Here is a 19,667-nt window from a genome sequence, read left to right as displayed (position 1 = left end):
ATTAATTGGTCATAAGTGCATAGGTTTATTTCTGGGCTCTCTATTCTATTCTGTTAATCTATGTGTCTTTTTTTGTGCCAGTACCATGTTATTTTGATTACAAAGCAATACCACACTGCTTTGTAGTATAGTCTAAAATCAGGAAGTGTGGTACGTTTAGCATTGTTCTTTTATCTCAAGATTACTTTGGCTATTCAGTGTTTTTTGTGGTTCCATATAAATTCCAGGGTTATTCTAGAAAAATGTCACAGGTACTTTGATAGAGATTGCATTGAACCTGTAGACTGCTTTGAATAGTATGGACATTTTAACAATATTAATTCCTCCAATCCATGAACATGGGCTATCTTGCCATGTATTTGTATTGTTTTCAGTTTCTTTCATCAGTCTTTTACAGTTTTCAGAGTATGGGTCTTTCACCTCCTTGGTTAAATTTATTCCTAAGTACTTTATTCTTTTTGATGCAATTATAAGTGGGATTATTTTCTTGAATTCTCTTTCTGATAGTTTATTGTTAATGTATAACAAAGCAACAGATTTCTGTATATCAGTCTTATCTCCTGCAACTTTACTGAATTCATTTATTAGTTCTGATAGTTTTTTTGGTGGAGACGTTAGCGTTCTCTATATATAATATGTCATCTGCACAGATAGTGACAGTGTTACCTCTTTTCTTCCAATTTGAATGCCTATTATTTCTTTTTCCTGTCTGATTGCTGTGACTAGGACTGCCAATACTGTTAAATAGAAGTGGCAAGAGTGGGCATTTTTGTCTTGTTCCTGATTTTAGAAGAAAAGAAAAAGCAAGTTATTTTTAACATTATATCTATTATACAGTCAATGTTTATAACTATTAACTGTTATTATTGTTATTTTATGAGCATCAAATGTGATATGTGCTTTTTAAACTGTTGATTTCCTTGTCAACTCTAAGCAGCTATATGTATTAGTTTTATTGTTAATATCTCTTTCTGATTATATGATGGAAAAGCTAACTTTTGTGGGCACTGTAATTTTTTGAGAGCTGAGTATAAAACTGAGAAAACATGCGGCTACATAAGTAGATTAAAGGATTTGGAAATTGTCTTCCTCATTCTTATTTTGAAAATAAAGTGGAAGCCGATGGAATTGAGTGTGAAATTAACACTGAAATAAAATGAACTTAGAATTATATTTTGGATCATTTATATAGTCTCCCTAATTGCCATTCATGCCCCCAAATACTTTCCAAAGCTGTTTGTTTAACAAAGAGATGATTCAGGATGCTTTCAGCCATTGCTTGGTGTGAAAGAATCCTATCTTATTACTGTGCATTATGGTCTGGTCAGAGCAGAATCAGGTAACCCAGACAGAGAGCCTTCAGCCTTTAATATAACCTGTGGCAAATCGAGTAAGTGTCAGGGTCTCCAGTTTCCCTTCATGTAATCAGAGGAGAGCGTTTCCCCACTGCCTATTGTGGATTTCAAATTCTAAATGAGTGGGGCCTCATTTTGAGAAATCTGGAGACATGGCATATATCATATTGAATTGTTACTGATAGTAGTAATACCATGTAAGCCATTGTCAAGTCCTCCTCTCTCCTTAATGAATTTGGGGGGCAGTTTGGTTTTCTTTGCCCAGGTAGTGCCCGTGAGCTAGTTTTCATTAAGACCATGTTAGCATTGAGCTTGCTTCTCTACTGGGCTGTTCTCAGTGGGGCTCATCTCAAAGAGCAGCTTGGGCCCCGCTAACTCTGGGTCCTTTGCTCATGATGTAGCTGAGAGTAGCTAGACCTTTCTTCCTCCAAAGCCTAAAATTTTGGATGCTTGTTTATAATGCCTGTAGCAGTTTGCACATGGATGTGGCCTCCCTGCTGGTAGCCAGAGGTCTCTCCAAATCCCAGAGTCTTCTTTTTACTCAACTCCACCCAGCTCTGGACTTGACTTGGCTGAGTTTCTTTGCCGAAGGACAGAGACTCTTCTGTCTTGTTTACTCTTTAAAGATCGGGATTAAATAAATGCACTTCATTTTAAAGACTGTATCATAAAGTTTTTCTTATATAGGAAAGCCATACATATACTAAAGTCCTAATTGCAAACCTGTTTGTCTTCCCGCTGGCTGGGGACAGTGGTTGCAATATTTCTATAAGAGTTAAGTTGGTTTGATTTTCACTTGTTCTTTAAGTTAATCTGATTATCCAACCTCTTTCCTCTCTGGCTATTGAAAGGAGATCCCTTTAAGAATCTGAAAACAAACCTCTAGCAGGTTTGTTCGTGTGGAAGATGTGATGTTTTCACTTCATTTTCCTCCCAAAGCAAAGAAAGAAAATGTTACCTGTGACTTCTCTGCTTTCCATATAAAGCCACAAATCCTTTCTGGCAACCACTGTGACATTGTCATTTTTGTTTTTGCAATAACCTTCATTGGCACGAAATCTTTGAATCAGATCATTCGGCAAGACTTTCTTGCTGTGAAAAGAACTTGGACTGTACACATATGCCATTATGGATATCATGTCAGATTTTCCATCACATCTTAACTTTATCAGAAAAGACATGTCCTGCTGGCAGGCAGAGTAAATCACAGTCAGGCTGGCTTCTGAGACTTAAAATATTTTACTATATTTTCCTTCAAAATATTCAACTTGTCAGCTGAGAAGATATCAGGTCTCGACCCACTGCTGGTTTGATTTCCAGTGGAGATGATGGTTCCATATGCCCTTGCTGGGCTGCATCATTATTAGCTATTCTGCTTAATACAGGCTAAATGCTTCTTTGGAAGAAAAGTTTTGCAGAATTTAGTTCTGTTTCTAGTCCTGGATTAGTTGATGTCTCTCCTATGGAAAAGCTTCTATTTTCTCTTCTGTATTATTTTTTTTCAGGTTGAACCAATATTCCTATTAACACCATTTCATCCTTAAACAATGTTGACCCCTCCAGATTGTATGAACTGTCTGGCTTGAACCAAAGGCTGAAGTGCTTGAACTGATCTTAGAGCAAATAAGTACCTGAAGCTCCGTTCCAACCCAGCCTGGGCTTTCTATAGCGGTGGTTCTCAAAGTGTGTGCCCCTCACCCCTCTTCCCACAGCAACTTCAGCGTCGTCTGGGAACTTGGTAGAAATGCAAGTTAGCAGGCCCCACCCATCACCTCCTAATCCAGAAATTTTGGGGCAGGTGAGAGCAGTGAAGTTGCGTATCCCCTTTCTTTCCTCTTTCTCTGACTCCTTCTTTGGCTTTCGTGGTCCTCTTTTATTTCTCAGATTCCACACACTGGTCTGTGCACCAGTGACTGGAACCTCAGAATGAGGTATTTGCTTCGTGTGCCTTCCTTCTAGTTGAACCTTAGAAGGTACTGTCCCCTCTCTGGCCCCATGTCCTCCTATCTAGGCCCTTTAGGGGTGCCTTTCCATGCTGACTCTGGGCTTGGCGTCAGATTCTCTTTGGCCAATGAGACAGTAAGAAAAAAGACATATGAGAGGCTTACCAAGCTCTTGAGTGCCTCTTCTTCCCCTTTTATTCCTCTGCCTGCATCCTGAGACAATGCCTGGCCTAGCTGCTGAAGGATGATGCCTGGCAGAGAACAGGGGAGCTGCCAAGGCCCCAGAGATTCGCACAACTGACTTGTGACACAGCAGACACATGGGTGCATCCCCAACCAATACCAAAAGAACTGCCCAGCCAACCTATGGGCTCTTCAGCAATAAAAGAAAGATGGCTTTTTTTCCTAAGCCACTGAGTTTTTGGGTAGTTTGTTACTCAGCAGTAGCTAACTACTACACCTGTTAAAGGCATCTAATGCCTCAGCTAAGAGGAGGAAGGCAATACAAAGGCCCTTCTCAGTCTCTCAGAAATCATGTCCCTAGCAGCTTGCAGAAATTGACCACATCCTTAAGTGTGGGTAAAACCCTAGCAAACTCTGGAGTCAAAATGAAGTTTCATTAGCAGGTCTTTTAAGTGGCTAGTTTGAATTCATTACCGTTGGAGAGTTTTCCTTTTGAAGCAAACGCTAAAGATAGTTTTTCAGCCTTTTAAAAAAAATCTTAGGGTCTGCCTTTATCCTTTTTCCCTTCACATTCTTCCATCTATATTTCTTCTCTGCAGACATCCTGCTAATGTCACCAGGGGCCACCCAGGTGAAATGAGATTTGCAGGGATCCACTGGGGCAGAGTAGAATATCTTTCACAGCAAAGATGATTGCTAAAATCATCTCTTATTTGGTTGAAAAAAATAGTTGGGTATTTTATAATCTTGCTTTTAAAATCTCAGAGAAATTCCCTAAGTGTTTTTAGTAACTTAGAAATTCAGCTTAGAGTATTTTATTGTTCCGACAGCCTCCCTGCCCAGGGTTCACCCTTACAGAACTTAATATCATCTATTTTCACTATTTTGAGTCAGCGATTGGTGTTTTATTTTTGGTAGATAGCATATTACATCTTAGCAAAAAATGTAATACTGATTTTCATTGAAAACTTTTTACGGGGACATGAAATTTTAACTAGACTGTTTAAAGGCAGTCATAGGTGACCCCTTACTTAGGAGTCAACATGGTTTTTCAAGTAGTTCTCCCTAGAGGGCGCCATATGCTCACTTCACGCTTGGTCTTCCAAGGTTGGCTGCTGCCCGGTAATAATCATGTGAAGCTGAAGTAGCTTAGGTTACAACATTGGAATCTTTTAACAAATCCATCAGCAGTGGAGCCTCGATTGTAACATGATAAATGCATAATGTACTGATGGGTTTTGTTTAAGCGTTACGGCAAATGAGACACAGTCTATGGAAGAAGACAGCAGTGTTGATTTGGTGGGGTTGGGGTTGTTGAATCAGTTCTGGTCCATCTCTGTGCCAACACACAGTGACCTGCGGAGTACTAGGAACAGCTGATGGAGAACTGGAGAGAATACAGAGGATGGGTTTCCGGAGACCTGTGCTCTCACAATCGCCATGATGTTTACAGAAGGTACTTACCCCATCTGGCTTCAGATTCCTCATTTGTAAGATTAGACTCCTGGTCTTAGTTTTCTTCACAATCCCACTAACTTTGTGATAAGATCTTTGGTACGGAACAACAGTTCTGTACGGTTTGATCGAGGAAGTGATACGAGTGCTTCTAACCACTAATTCTAAGGAAGTTTAGGTAGTTACCCAGTGCAATTTTGGTCAGCCTGCATAAAATAGCTAACATTTTTAGAAAAAAAAAATTACAGCTTGATGACTGAAAACCATAAATGCTAATAAATATGTTTTTATATGTCTTCTTAAAAATGGATATTTTCATAAAATCAACATAAGGTATCGGTTTAATACTGACTCAGAAGAACAAGTGTCAACTACCCAAGATCTATCACCATGGGTAACAAAGGGTCTTTGCTCAAAAAATAGTTGTTGAATGAATGGCTAGATGGCTGGTTCCATTTTTGGTACAGCTTTTATTTTTAGAATATTCTATATTATATTGAGTCAGAATTGATCTCTGTGAACTTCCAGTGGTGGCTTTAAATCTACTCCTTTGGGTTGTAATGAGCATATTATGTTTGCTATACATGGAGAGTTACTTTTATTTTTTTCCCACCCCACTACTAAAATGGTTGGATAGTAATAGAGTTTCTGAAAGCATGGGTGTATATCCACTGGCCATGTCCATAAAAATAAGCATGATTCATTTTATATGGCCATTTTTCAGTTTTTGATACCAATTCTCTTGCCTGACGTAGCCATATCTTTTCAAAGTTAATCACCATTCTTCAGAACTTCCTTATGCATGTCTTTTCAATGTCTTTATTACTGTCTTCTGATGGGTGTTGGTTTGTTGGTATACCTCCTGCACTGTCTCTGAGAGCTGAACAGTTTTCAACGTTTCAATGCCAGGAAAACCCGGATTACTTTCGCCTTTATTCTAAATACTGTTCTCCTGCGGGTACAACTTAGTGTTACATTCTTTACCCCATGTTGGTTTATACTAATATCCGTCTTTTTCGTGAATGCCTTGTGAAATCACATCTCTACATCGTGAGGTTTTAAAAATTTAAATCTAGATCTTTCCATCATCATTGAAGGACATCTTCTTAGGCTGAGGCTGCAGGTGGGAACATTTTTGGGTTCTGGTTATGTCCATCAGCTAATTACTTCTACCTCTAACTTCATGTCATCTACAACAGTACTGGCCCCGTGACCTAAGTACGTGTTTTGTCTAATTTAACAAAGCCAAGAGACAGCAGTGATGCTCACTGCTAGAAACCACCCACCAGGGTGTCTGTAAAAACATCTTTGAGGTCTTGTCAGATGCCTTTATAATATTCATACCATCATCCTATCTGAGGCCCAGGTAAAAGGAAACAAAATTATTGTGACCTGTTTGACGTAAGTGGTGTAACTGACTCTTTATAACCACCTTTACCTTTTCCAAGAGCTCACAAACCATCCTGGTTAATATCCACTCTAGAAATTTGCTGTAAATAAACATAAGACAGGATGTTGGTTAGCAAAATCCATCCCACATTCATTCCTTTTACAAACTCAGTGATGCATTGGGCATCCCCAGCCTTCTGGACTGTCCTTACGAGTGCAGAGCTCCTGAGAGCAGCTGGGTGAGTTACTTCACCACCGTGTAGTCTCATGGGCTGGAAGTTCTAGTCCTTAGAGCTGTTCGCTGGGGGCTTCATCGTCCCCCCTCAAGGTCGTTGGTGCTGAGAAGAAGGAAGCAACGAGAAAGATCAGCGTCGACGTCCGTCAGTGTTTCTCTCCAGCTGTGAGCAGCAGGCCTGTCCCTTCCTTACTGCTTTTCTTTCCAAAAGTAAATTAAAACTCTCACCACAAGTTGGAAGTAGACTGAAATAACTCTTGTTGGACGGCGTGTGATGGGTATGGTAGGAGAAATAGGAGGGAATGCAGAAGAGAGAAGGAACTTTGGTCACAGGACCTCAGCAAATGTGCTTTTTGAGCTGATCTTGGAAAAATGAGTGGGATTTTGACTGAAAGCATCTGGAGGAACTCTAAGTGGGAAAAGTGGCAAGAGCCAAAACACAAGTGGGAGAGTCCCTAAAGATTTAAGAAATTTAGGAAACTAGCTACTTAATTTACCTAGTAGGTAAGAGCTGGATGAACAAGGGCCTTGCGGATTGCTCCTAATTTGAGTCATTTCATGGATTTAAGGGAGGTTTCAAAGGTTTCATTTTTTTTTTGGTGGAGGGGGTGGTAATTAGGTTTTACTTGTTTACTTAATTTTAATGGAGATACTGAGGATTGAACCCAGGACCTCCTGCATGCTAAGCGTGCGCTCTACCACTGAGCTGCACCCTGCCCCCGAAGGTTTTCAACTAAAACTGTGACATGAGTGAATTCGTAAACTTAACCTGAAAGATGGCTGTTAGAAAAACCCTTAGGGGATTTCACAGTAACCCAGGTAACTCTAACTAAGATTGCAATCAATGGAAAGGATAGAAACTGCCCGTAAATTAAAGGTGGGGGGAAAAATGAAGATGGATTTTGTATTAATCAAATATTCAGAGAATACGTATGTTGCATTTGTCCTGTCTGGGAAAGTTACTTTACCCGTCCCCCCACCCTGAAATGTTAGTCCCTTTTCCCGAGTCGTGAAACGCGTACCAGTGATCAGACTCAAGATTGTTTTAGGTGGTTTCCGACGCAGCCTTAAGTAACACTGAATCATACTGTGAAAAAGGTATTTTCTTTTCAATTCTCTTTCAGTACTTCTGATTAACACCGAGAATAAAGACTTGGTTTTGTGTTGACTTCTTTACCACCTGCCTAACATTTGTTCTTTCCCCCCATTTTATGAAGAGAGAGTAGGTTTGGACTTTGAGAGGAAACAGTATTGAACTAGAATTGAACGGGAACATTTGTTTAATTTTACTTTTATAGTTTAAAAGCACTGTATTCTGTTTTTGGCAACTGATACTCTATTCTGCGGATGGTCAATTTAAAGTAAAAGTTTATGGGAAAAAAAAAGTTACTGATTCCAAGGATTGTGTTAGATATATAGCAAGTGGCTCAACGATCTGGCAAAAATAAAGATGGTGGTACGTGAGTAACTCATGTTTGATCAGCCCTGCTCTGGTAAAGGTCTGTTTGGAATTGCCAGAACTTTCCATGTTCAAAAGATTTTTTCTCTCCACTGAATTCACCAATGATTGAAATCATGTCTGTGTCACTGAGAGCTGGCCTGGTGGCTTTCAGAGAACAGGATGCTGTTAGATGTGCTCCACGTCGGGGAACAGCAGTGACGGCCTGTTCTCCTTGGAGCATAAAATCACTGTTCTGACCAGTACAGACTTGTAGTTCTTTGTGGCGCTGTACCCCGATGTAAGGTAATGAAATTTCTGTCTCATGACAAAAAGATTTTTTTTCTAAAGAGAACATGAGGTCCTGTTTCTCAATTCACTTCCAGATTGATTCTAATATATCTAATGACCTCTTTTCTAAAATTAGCTTCACCAAGGGCTTGATTGATTTCAGGCTCTTGATAGATTTAATTTAATGTTCATTCTCCGTTGTATTATTGCCAAGCCTGAGTAAAGATGATCAGAGGTATGACTAGAGAAAAAAAGCAAGGCCAGGACCGTCCTCTGGGGTTCGAGCGTAGAGCCGCTTTCTCCCTGAGTTGGGAAGCAGGGCCACACGTGGACTGAATTGCTGACAGACAGACCCTAATGGCTCTTTTAATGCAAACGATTGATTCTGGAGGCAGGAAGCTGCTGGAAAGGCTGCCCTGAAACTCTGCATCAGCACACTCTCGGCATTCTTGCTTTTTTCTTAGGAAAAATGCTCTCTGGACTGTTAAGCCATGTCTGTGGCTTTATGCTTAAAGCACAAATTTTTGAGTCACATAAATGAATTCAAACATGGCTCTACTGTATATTAATGCTAGGCTGTGTGGCCCTGGGTAGTTATTGAACCTCTCTGAGCTCCATGTTTCTCAGCTTTAAAATAGGGATGCATTCGTGTCCCACGGCAACCATAATCAGTTACCACAAATAGGCCGCTGACAACAACAGAAATTTCTCACAGGCCAGAGGTAGTCACCAGTCTAGTTGTCAGCCAGTCCGTTCCTGCTGAAGGTTCTCGGGGCGAATCTCTTCTTGCCTCTTAAAGTTTCCAGTGGCTCCAGGCATTCCTTGGCTCTGGCTGCAAAACTCCAATCTCTAATGCATCCTCCCATCCGCTTCTTGCCTTCTTCCTGTGTCTGTCCCTCCTCTGTCTTTTATAAGGACCATTATCATTGGATTTAGGGCTCACCTATATAATCCAAGGTGATCGCATCTTAAAATCCTTAATTTAATTACATCTGCATAGATCCTTTCCCACATAAGGTTACATTCACTAGTTCCAGGAATTAGGCTGTAGACATACATATTTTTTTTTTAATGGAGGTACCAGGGAATTGAACCCAGGACCTTGTGCATGCTACGCATGTGCTATTTCCTGCCCCCAAGACATGTCTTTTTGAGAGCCACAGTCAGCTCACTACAAGAGATCATTATATGCTTACATCACAGATTAAATAAGAAAATGCTGAGCAAATAGGACGTGTTCAAGGAACATTAGTCATCACCATTTTTATGATTATCAGCTTCTTGGTGTTACCATTCTCATGTTTACTTTTGGTGGACTAACGGAATCTAGCAGTGCACTCTGTTAGGATTAGATCTAAGGGGCAGATATAAGACTAAAAACTCCAGTTGCCTTTGAACATTTCTAGTGACAAAACCTGGCTTCTCTCCCCAAAGTGGCTTGGAAGTCATGGACCTTATCAGGATAAATGCACATCGTAGAACTTTAAAGAGACAATATTTCTTGTCATTTCAGCAGACAAGGAAGGTCGTTAGGGATCAAGGATGCTAAAGAAATACGAACAACTCTGTAAAATTTGGAACGAGGACTACGATTAGATAAAACGTTTTATTTGAAACTAAAATAAATAGAGAGGATTTCTGTGCTTTGGATGCGCCCTCTTTGAGCAACAGGTTCACTTGATTAAACGTGAAGTCAGCGAAATCAGTAAAGCGTGACTTCGGGATTGTGGTCTTTGATTCTAACTGGGGGGGTCGCACTGCCAGAGACCCGCCTGCTGGTGGGAGGGTGGAAGGAGCAGGGGCCCGCCTCCGCCGTCAGGCAGCTCACCCTCTCCTTGGCTCTAACTCCAAGCTGTAAGCTGCTGAAATGCCTTTCCATTCTTCATTAGAGATGGCATTTGTCACCTTCTGAAATTTTTTCATGGTCATTCCTAGGTTCTTACTGTCCTTCCTCCTACCCCAGGTGGGCCACACTGACATATTTCGTACAGATCTTCAGTGTAACAACACTCCAGGCCCTTTCTGGGAGCTGTGGGTGATGAGATGCTGTCTGCTGGTTTCTTTCCTTCTGCGGATGTGGTCGTGGACGTGGACGTCTGTCTGCCTGGGCATGTGACCAACTCCTAGAGGCGTGGTCTGGCTGTTGTCACACTGTGTAAGGAGGCACTAAAACACTTTCCATATCTCATAGTCTACTCCCAGTTAGAGAGAGCTAAACAGTGGACCAAGTCGCAGCCACTGCAACCAAAGAAATGAATGGAAGTCATTCTCTTTCGCGTCTGTCAAAGGGCCCCAAGGAAGAAGCGGGCTTACTTCTGCGTAGACTCATCGAGAAAGCTCTGCGCGTGGTTGCTGTTACGGTGCTTCCTGGTCAGTGCCTGCTTTTCTGGAAGCTGATACAATGATACTATGATGACATGATACTGAGGGTGACAGTCTGGTCTTTCTAATAGAGCAATATGGCCAAGAGGATGCGTGTTTGCACTTGGGGGCCTCTTCTCACAATGGCCACCAGGGGGCGCTGCTTGTATTAAGAGATTTCAGCATCAGGCGGAGAAGTACATCCTGCAAAAGTGGGGTGCCTTCAGGAGGGGCATGGCTTTTCGTGTTTGAAACGCTTTTCCTCCCTTTACTTCCCAGACGTCACTTATTCAGCCTTCACGATGGAACCCACATCTAACTCTCCTGGCCAAATCAGCTTCCCTTCTGTCCCCCATCGTACAGGCGCTCTGTTGTGCACTGTTGTGCACCTCTGCTAAGCCCCGCCCACGGCTTCCCAGAGCCCCCAGCACCTGCTCTTGCCTGCTGTAGACTTGTCGGTAAACACACATGCCCTGAAAGGTCGCCAACATGACTACTGTTACTCGTACTATTGTCAGCTAACCAACAACTCTGAAGATGATTATTTTAAAATCCTGATAAGATTCCACTAACCATAATAATCTTTGGCTCCCCACTGTTGACCAAAAACAGCACTAAACTGAGTCAGTAGGTTAAGTCCTTCAACATCGAATCAACACACCACTTTCTAGTAATTGCTCGGGCACTCTTCCGAAGCACGTTGGTCCAAAGGAAGGTCTCAGAAGCCATGGCTGGCCCGTGGACTCCCCACTCCCACTCTCTTCCCCCTCCCCTACTCTTGGCAAAGTCACCCTCCAGACACGGTGACCCTGCTGAAATTCTGTGGGCCTCCTTACAGGATTGGCGCTATTATTTCCATGAGCTGTGGACAGGACGTGCTCAAAACAAAACAGTTTAAAAGTGGGGGTTGCTCTAAAAAATAAGTTTTTTTTTAAATTTTTAAGTGGGCTGGGGAAAAGGGAAAGGGGGGTTGCTAGTCAATGGGTATCAAGTTCGAGTCTGTAAGATGAGTAAGCCCTAGAGAGTTGCTGTACAACATTGTGCCTGCAGATGACAATGCTGTCTGTACACAGGGTAGGTCTCGTGTTAAGTGTTCTTATCACAATAAATAAGAAAGAAAAAGAAAAAAGAGAGGGGGAAGCAAGTGGCTTGTTTCTTGCCCTGTTAAATCATTTACCTTTTGGTCTTCCACACGCGGAAAGTACAATTCCATTAATGACTGCGATAAACAGAATATATATTTCCAGACGCCAGGAGTCCCCCAGAGGCCATGATTCTCCCTTTGTGTTTTCAGAATCCAGGCACACAAACTGTTAGAAACTGCAGCAGTGAGACTGAAGCCTAAATGTGTAAAGCTAGTACTTGTGGGTGTGTACGTGTGTGTATGACTCAAGTGATCCCAGTGCTGTTTTATAAATGATAGGATGTATCTCTTGTGGCTTCAGAAGACTCACCATGAATCTGTACCTTGGGGCTGGCTGTATTTTTGCATAAAAGGGGTACGAAGTGAAAAGCCACCTTCTCTTCCTCTTTGATAGACTGTAGTTTTCTCATTGAAGGTCACTTGCCAATTTACCAGTGACTGCTTCAGCGCCTGGTGATGTCAAGTGGGATGCGTTCATCTGAGGGAAACTGTCGCATCCCATGTGATAAAGCTTTCAGTCCACCCCTGAGCTTTTCCGAGCCCTTGGATGCAATGAAATAAGTTCTCGTGTTTACTGCTGGGGGTCGTCAGGTTGCAAACATCAGGTTGGAGACTCAGGAGAAGTTGCTTCTGTGGGCTTTAGTTTCTTATCTGGATTTATGATTCCATATAAATTTTAGGATTATTTGTTCTAGTTCTGTGAAAACTGTCTTGAGTAATCTGATAGGGATCGCATTAAATCTGTTGATTGCTTTGGGTAGTATGGCCATTTTAACGATGTTAATTCTTCCAATCCAAGAGCATGGGCTATCTCTCCATTTCTTTAAGTCATGTTTAATTTCCATAATCAATGCTTTATAGTTTCCCATGTATAAGTTTTTAACTTCCTTGGTCAGGTTTATCCTAAGGTTTTTTTTTGTGTGATGCAATTTTTTTCTTTTTTTTTCTTTTCCTTTTCTACTATACCATTGTTAGTACAAAGGAATGGACGGATTTCTGTATGTGAATCTTGTATCCTGCTACCTTGTGGGATTCGTTCATCAGCACTAGTAGTTTTTGTGTGAAGTCTTTAGGGTTGTCGATGTATAGTATCGTGTCATCTGCACAGAGTGACAATTTTACTCCTCTTCCAATTTGGATCCCTTTTGTCTTATCTGAATTCATGGAAGGACAATGCTCGTTTTAACCTAAAGGATCCACCAAACCCACCATTATGATGTTTATGGATAAGCTTTGCTTAAGAGGAAATCATCTTTTATTTGAGGTTTACATCAGGATGTAAGCCCTGGGGGGGGGGGGTGGCGAGCGCTCTGTCTCCGTGTTCACAGCTCTAACCCCAGGCCTGGGACGTTGCCTGGCACAAGCTCACCTTCAGGAAATAGTCATTAAATGGAGAAAATGTCTTCCTTCCCTTTCCTTTCCTTCCCTTCTTTCCTTCCTTTCTTCTTTTCATGCTTCTTAGGAAGGAAAAGTGGGAGGGAGGAAAGAAAGTTGACCTTTTAACACCTCGTTAAGCTGAACCCGCTCACTGGGGTAACAGTGCTCAAGCAAGCTGGAAAATTTACATGTGAAATTTCATACTGTGTGTGATATTTCAAGGCCAACACTTGTCAGAGAAGAAAGTCCATCCAAGTCACCATCTTTCCATCTAAAGATCCCATGGCAGGGCTGACTGGTGACCCTCTGGTGAAGAGTTCAGTGAAGTGTGTGCCAGCGGATCACCCTGGGTTAAGAGTGAATGGGAGGAGGGGAAGGAAAGAAATAGGGTCTTGGGATGATTCTTGCCAGTGGTTTGCCTGTGGGGGAGGGCGAGAGAGTGCGGTAGCCATAGAACGTTCCAGGCTGAGAGAGGTTGTATTTTTGTTTGATACCTGGGAGAAGCTTCTTTGCTGCTGAGGGGAAGGAGCCGGTAGGGGAGGGGAAGGTTGGATGGAGCAAAATTCGGGAAGAGATAAGCACACAGAGATGGTCCCTGCTTCTCACCCAGGGGAGAACGTAGGGAGGCTGTGAGTAAATATTTAAAAAGAACAACAATAATGCAAATAGTGCCAAGGTGCTGAGCCAAGGAAAAACCCGTTGCTTCTGAATGGTTTTGGTAAGTCTGTTTGCTACTTGTTCATTCCTTTCCATTCATCTGCTCGTGCTGACCCACAGACAAGCAGGAAGAGAAGCTAAATTTTAAGAAAATACGAAAATCTTATAATTGGTGAAACTCTCACTGGAAGTTGGAAATCGACGGCCCATTTTTCAATCCTTATCTTTTCATTGACGTGCAGTCTATTTACAATGTTAGTTTCTGGTGTAGAGCAAAGCGATTCAATTAAACATATACATACATATGTGTATTTTTTTTCCAGATTCTTTTCCTTTCCCTTTCCTTATGAAATATGTCTCCCTCCTGTTCCTTTTTGCTCTCGAATAGTAAACAGGATGACAATACTTTGCCTAAAGGATAAACATGAACATCCTCTGTTCTGTCTTGCACTCTTTTCTTCTAAAATGCTGGGAGCCCAGCGACTTCTAGACCTGCTGGAGGGGGTTTTCTGTTTTGCCGTGACTGTGGCGGCCACCCAGCAGGGAGAGGGCACGACTGCCCCACTTGGTGTGTAGCTGTCAGCCCTGGAGGTCCCTGAGCTGAGCTCACGACCAGCGCTTCCCTCTTTATTGGGTTTGACTGTGTCCCGGGCACGGTGCTGAGTGCTTCATTTGGATCACCTCATTCACTCCTTCTCATCCTATCAGGAAGGGATATACTGTCATCACCCCCATTTCACTGAAATGGAAACAAAGCTCAAAAGGTCATCTGCTCAGGGTCACAAATCCAGGGAGTAACAAACTCAGGCCTGTGGGACAGCAAAATGGTTGTACCTCCAAAGAAAAAGCAACCAAGTCTTGCTGTTACCGTCCCATCAGCCAGCTCCTGCTCCATCAGTCACTGTGGGGTGCACATCAGGGCCCATGGGGGTGACCAGTCTGGGTTGGATGGAGACGAGGAGTCAGTGGGAGAAAATCCTGATGGCTTCTGACTTGGCTATGACTTCATCACCAAGGAAAGAAAATGGGTTTAGTTGGACCTCCATTCACTACTTGATTTCTAAGTTTTTCCTCTTCCCCCTGCCTCTTCAGAGTGCTTCTGCCTCGTTTCCAACATTGCTTGTGATTCACTGCAACCTTTTAAAAAAATATTGGTAGGGGGAATGTGGTAGATGCCAGCAACAGCTCTTCCATCTTCTTCTTCACCCCAAAGCCCAGATACCTGTCACTGGTCTTCTGTGTGTGTGTGTGTGTGTGATTGTTCATTATTTAAAAAAAAAAAGGAAAACTGAAAGTGCAGTTTTCATTCAATAAATATCACTTGAGCCTTAAGCAGTTTTGGTGCAGAAGGTGAAGTCCATAATTTTAAAATGATGATAGAAATTCATCAACCACGTAACCTGTTTTCACACAGTTTCAGTAACTGCAGCAATTTCCTTGAACTAAGAGAAAGTCTGAAACTGTGGAATTGCCATTTTAAAGGACTTTCTCTTTACTTGGCCTGAATCATCTGCCGCTTTGAGCATCAGTGCAACATAAGGATACTTAAGTGACCTGCAGCTGTCCCAGCCCACAGCCATACCCAGCTTCCACTGAAAGTCTGTAAGCTGGTTGGTGGCCTTGGCTTTAGCATCCAGCAGCGGCTCGCTGGAACCCTCCCAAGCGGGGTCCAGGGCTCCCACCACCCACTCAGGTGGACGCTTCCCTGGCCACCCAGTCTGCTTTCTGGATCCGTAGTTAGAGCTTTTAGACCCTAGACCGAGAAGGAACCTGAGATCATCTGTTCTAACTCTCCAACTTTATGGACCAGAAAACTTAGATCCAGAGAGAGAAGTGACAAGACTTGTCCCAATTAGGGTCAGAGCCCAGACTCCATCCACTGCTTTTCCCACCACATCCCGCTGGCAAGCAGGTGACACAGATCCTCCTGCAGGACTGCGGTAGCTTCCTTTGTCCGTAGCAGAAACTGGAGATAATAGCAACGCAGACTTGAAGCATCCACAGCCTGCAGTTTAGGGTTTAAAGAGAAGCTGAACATTATCTTATCAAGTTAATCTTTTGCACGTAGCCCTGCCCCGCCCACTCCTGCTGGGTTTAAACCTTGCTTTGTCCTCTCTTCCTTTAACCACCCTGAGCTTGGGTGCTTTGTAACAAGGCTAAAATGATAGGTTCGGCTGCTCCCCTCCTGGAGGTGCTGGCAAAGAATGTAGCGTTGAGATTTGTTCAGTGAGATAAGGTTTGCTCTCCACCCTTTTCAGCTTTCGAATTGATTCGGAAAGCACATTTGTAAATGGCTTAAAAGCCTGCCATTTTCATGTTTGGAAAGCAATTCATGATTATTGTCAAGGAGATTTAACTTGGAATGGTTAGAACGTGGGTGGCTAATTCCTGCCACAATTCAAAAGGGGGAGAAAAGGAACGCAGAAAGTAAGACAGAACAAACACTGAAAGCACAGCTAATAGCTCGGTGGAGAATATTTTTTACGGAGCTGACTTTTGAAAATCACACGATGGACCCCATTTAATCATAAACCTTGAAACATGAAAAGCAGTCCCTTGTGGAAATTTACCTAGGATGTCTCACTAGCTTCTCTTCCTTTTGAAACTCTGGCCCCTGGACCGTAACTGGACTTTTCCTGGTGCATCAGTGTCACTGCTGGGCCCTCTCATCACTGTCCTGGGCTGCGACACTGTACGATTTAAGACCTTCACGACGTTTACGGTCCCCAGCGTGGACTAGTCCCAGATACTGTGGATACCGATGCCCCTTATTTTTGTTAGACTGTGTCTCGCCGTTCCTTCGGAGGTGGAGGGAGCCTCGTACCTCTAAGTCAGTCTGACCCAGGCATGAACCCTGGGCTCCATGGCTGGTGGAAAGGAGCCAGTGACTCTTTCTGCCTCACCTCACTCTCGACCTTGCCAATTCATTCCAGTCCCAAGGCGCTCTCTCTTTCGTTGGGGTGCTGTGTACATGGGACTGTACACATTCCTGCTTTGAGCCTTGACTTGCAGGCCTGTAATTTACACTCTTTGGCACTTCCTCAGAACGATAATGGTAATAATCATAATAGTTTTATTAATAATACAGTGAAAGAATGATGAACTCTACCATTTATGCCAATGCTTTTTACATCGCGTGGCTTTTGTTATGATAACTCTACAAAGAGGTCGTCTTAGTTCCACTGTGCAATTGAGGGAAATAAGGTTTGGAGAACTCAAACTCTGAATCCTGTCCTAGGTGCCAGGCTAGAATCCTGAACCCTCATCCCTGCCCCAGGGACACAGTCCGCAACCCATTCTGGCGGTGTGAGAGTCTCAGCAGGCTGGCTGAACTGCTGGGACCACCACAGCAGAAGGGAGGGGACTCTGAGCAGGGACAGTCTTCTGGTTTCAAGCGGCTGTTGTCTCTTCCCACTGGCCCCGGGCAAGTCAGAATTACACTGCTTCTAGCTGAAGGTCCCTGCCAGTTTAGTTTTCAGCAAGTTCTTTAGAATCTTGCGGAGAGGGGCTATGGATAGTGAAGGTATGAAGCCCCCTTGTGTAAGTCGCTCCCATAAGCTTCAGAGATGAATGAATCGGGTGCTGCCTCTGTCTGGCCCAGCAGAAAGTTGCCTCTGTGGCTTCCCAGGACTTGGCTGTGATCAGAATAGTTGAGGTTGCAAAATGAGTGCCCTTTGGGTACGTGAGGTCTTATTATATTATTTCAAATGTGTTTACTCATGGAAAAGGACCGGGGCGGGTCTATGGGGCTTGTCTCACATTACCATGGGAGCTAACTTCAAAGCACAGAGGACGCATGCCAGCACGCCCATCCCTCCGTCACCCAGGAAACATTGTGTGACCCTCCGGCAGGAGGAGTCAGAAGATTTTTTTTAATGATACCACTTGTAAAGGGGACAGGGAGAAAGCAAGCCATGTCTGAAAGTCCTTAGACCTTCTCTCTTCAGGTATAACTAGCTCACATGTATTGAATGCGTACCATGTGTCTGACCTGGTGCCAGGCACCGCCGTGGCTGTTGGATCCTCGTGAGCACTAATTCACGTAACAGATGAAGAAACTGAGCCTTAAACATTTTGCTTCAAGTCACAAAGGTAGCAAGCATTTCCACAGGGACAAACAAACTTGGCAACCTGCTTCCTGAGCCTTGGCCCAACTGCTACACTCACTATACTGCCTTCTGCTAAGAGTAAGATTTATTCTGACCTGAGAACAGTTCAGTCAGACATAGAAGCCTAAACGGTGTAAGGTATGATATTAATGGAATATTGACGTTATCCACATGCTCTGCAGGAGGCTGCCGATGAGGACGCCGCCCTAGACGGCAGTGTAGGGTAATTTTCTGATGCCTCTGAATGTACCAACCAAAGAGTAATCTGCTTTGAGGCTGCACCGCTGCCAAAGGGAGGGACATGAAGATAGAGAAGGGCTTGGCAACAGCACCTGGAGTTTTTAAAGAACAGTGTGCCTGTTTCCGAAAGGATTAATTGTACAATTCAGTCCATGCCAGCAAGTGGGAAAGATGCTTGTAAAGAGGAGGCCACTCTAATTAAGCGAAAATGAAGAGAAAGACGCTGAAAGAAGGGACCTCTACAGATCACAGATGGGGGATAAAAGAGGTCATGGGTTGCTATCAAAATAGACTGAAGTCCCGAGCTCTGGAGTAAAAGTAGCACCAGGAGAGGCAAAGATGCAAGTTGATAAAGAGCAGCAGGGCCTCAGGGAGAAACGCTCGGCCGGGTTGTATTTTCCACTTTTTAGCTTAAGAAGCACTGATCAGCTCCGTCCTATCCATTTAATTGAGTTTATAGACCTGAGGGGACTTACCCATCTGGAAATAGACAAGTGAAAAGATTGCCATGAATCCTTGGCCTGGAAAATGGCCGAGTCCGTGACCTGGTTTCATGCAGCTTGGGGTTCAGTCCCCCGTTGCCTTTCATCTACGAGGGTTCTCCTCCTTCAGGCTCACTTTCACTGGGGAACAATTGCTGAGCCTCTGGAGAGGTTACAAAGAAGCCGAGCAGGATTCAGACCGGAGGAGGAGGAGGAGGAGGAGTCTATTTGTATTACGAATTGACTGATTGATTCCACAAATCACTGAGTTCCCATGTAGAGACTGCTGTGGCTTAAATAAGTAGAGGGAGGGTCCTGCCCTCTGCCTGGGTCTCCGGGTTCTTTCCGTCCCATGTCTCTGCATGGGATGGCGCTGGGAGGCAGTTCCACTCCCACCAGCCTCACAGTCCCCACCAAATTCACACACTGGTCCGGAGAAGCAGGTGGCTCGTTCCTCGTGCAGCAGCGATGTGCTTAGACTGTCAGCTTCCAACGGATTTGAGAGCAAGTGGCGGGGGGTTCCACTTGGAGCCACGTCCAGGCTGAAAGCGTGTCCTAGGGTGACCGCCTCATTCCTGTTGAACCCAAAGTAGCCTCTGTTCTGGGGGCATTTCGGTGTTCACCAGCACCCTTGTCCTGTAAGGACAGATGCTGGGCCAAGGAGTTGCGAAGGAAGCCAGTCATGAGTCCACACTCCAGCCATATGTTTTAGATCCAAGGTGGATAGGAGAGTCCCTTCTGCCAATGAACACTTCACACAGTAAACACATTTTTAAAAAATTCTCTTATCAAATTCATTATTATTTCAACTGTTTTAAATTCCCATCAAAATGCAGTTTCAATCATCACCCTAAAACAAAGTGCTAACACTGCTAGCTGCCTTCCACGACTGTGATCCAAGGAAACATCTCAGATTTTCATGTGAAGGGCAGACCAGCTCTCAAAGGGGATGTTGTAAGGTTGCCTCACTACACTCTGCCATGTGCCAAATATTTTTCTGGTATAAAT

The 19,667-nt window shown here is 43.5% G+C and overlaps 1 protein-coding gene and 1 pseudogene across 3 annotated transcripts in view; one reads left to right on the top strand and one right to left on the bottom strand.

Moving 5' to 3' along the window:
* DOCK10 (dedicator of cytokinesis 10) overlaps positions 1-19,667 on the top strand; it is a 241,535-nt gene that overhangs the window by 28,818 nt on the left and 193,050 nt on the right. The window lies entirely within an intron of this gene.
* LOC135321166 (COMM domain-containing protein 6-like) lies at positions 15,235-15,408 on the bottom strand (annotated as a pseudogene).

Source organism: Camelus dromedarius, chromosome 4 (genome assembly GCF_036321535.1).
Source record: "Camelus dromedarius isolate mCamDro1 chromosome 4, mCamDro1.pat, whole genome shotgun sequence".
Lineage (NCBI taxonomy): Eukaryota > Metazoa > Chordata > Mammalia > Artiodactyla > Camelidae > Camelus > Camelus dromedarius.
The sequence above is the reverse complement of the archived record's forward strand: the minus strand, read 5'-3'. Positions and strand labels throughout refer to the sequence as shown.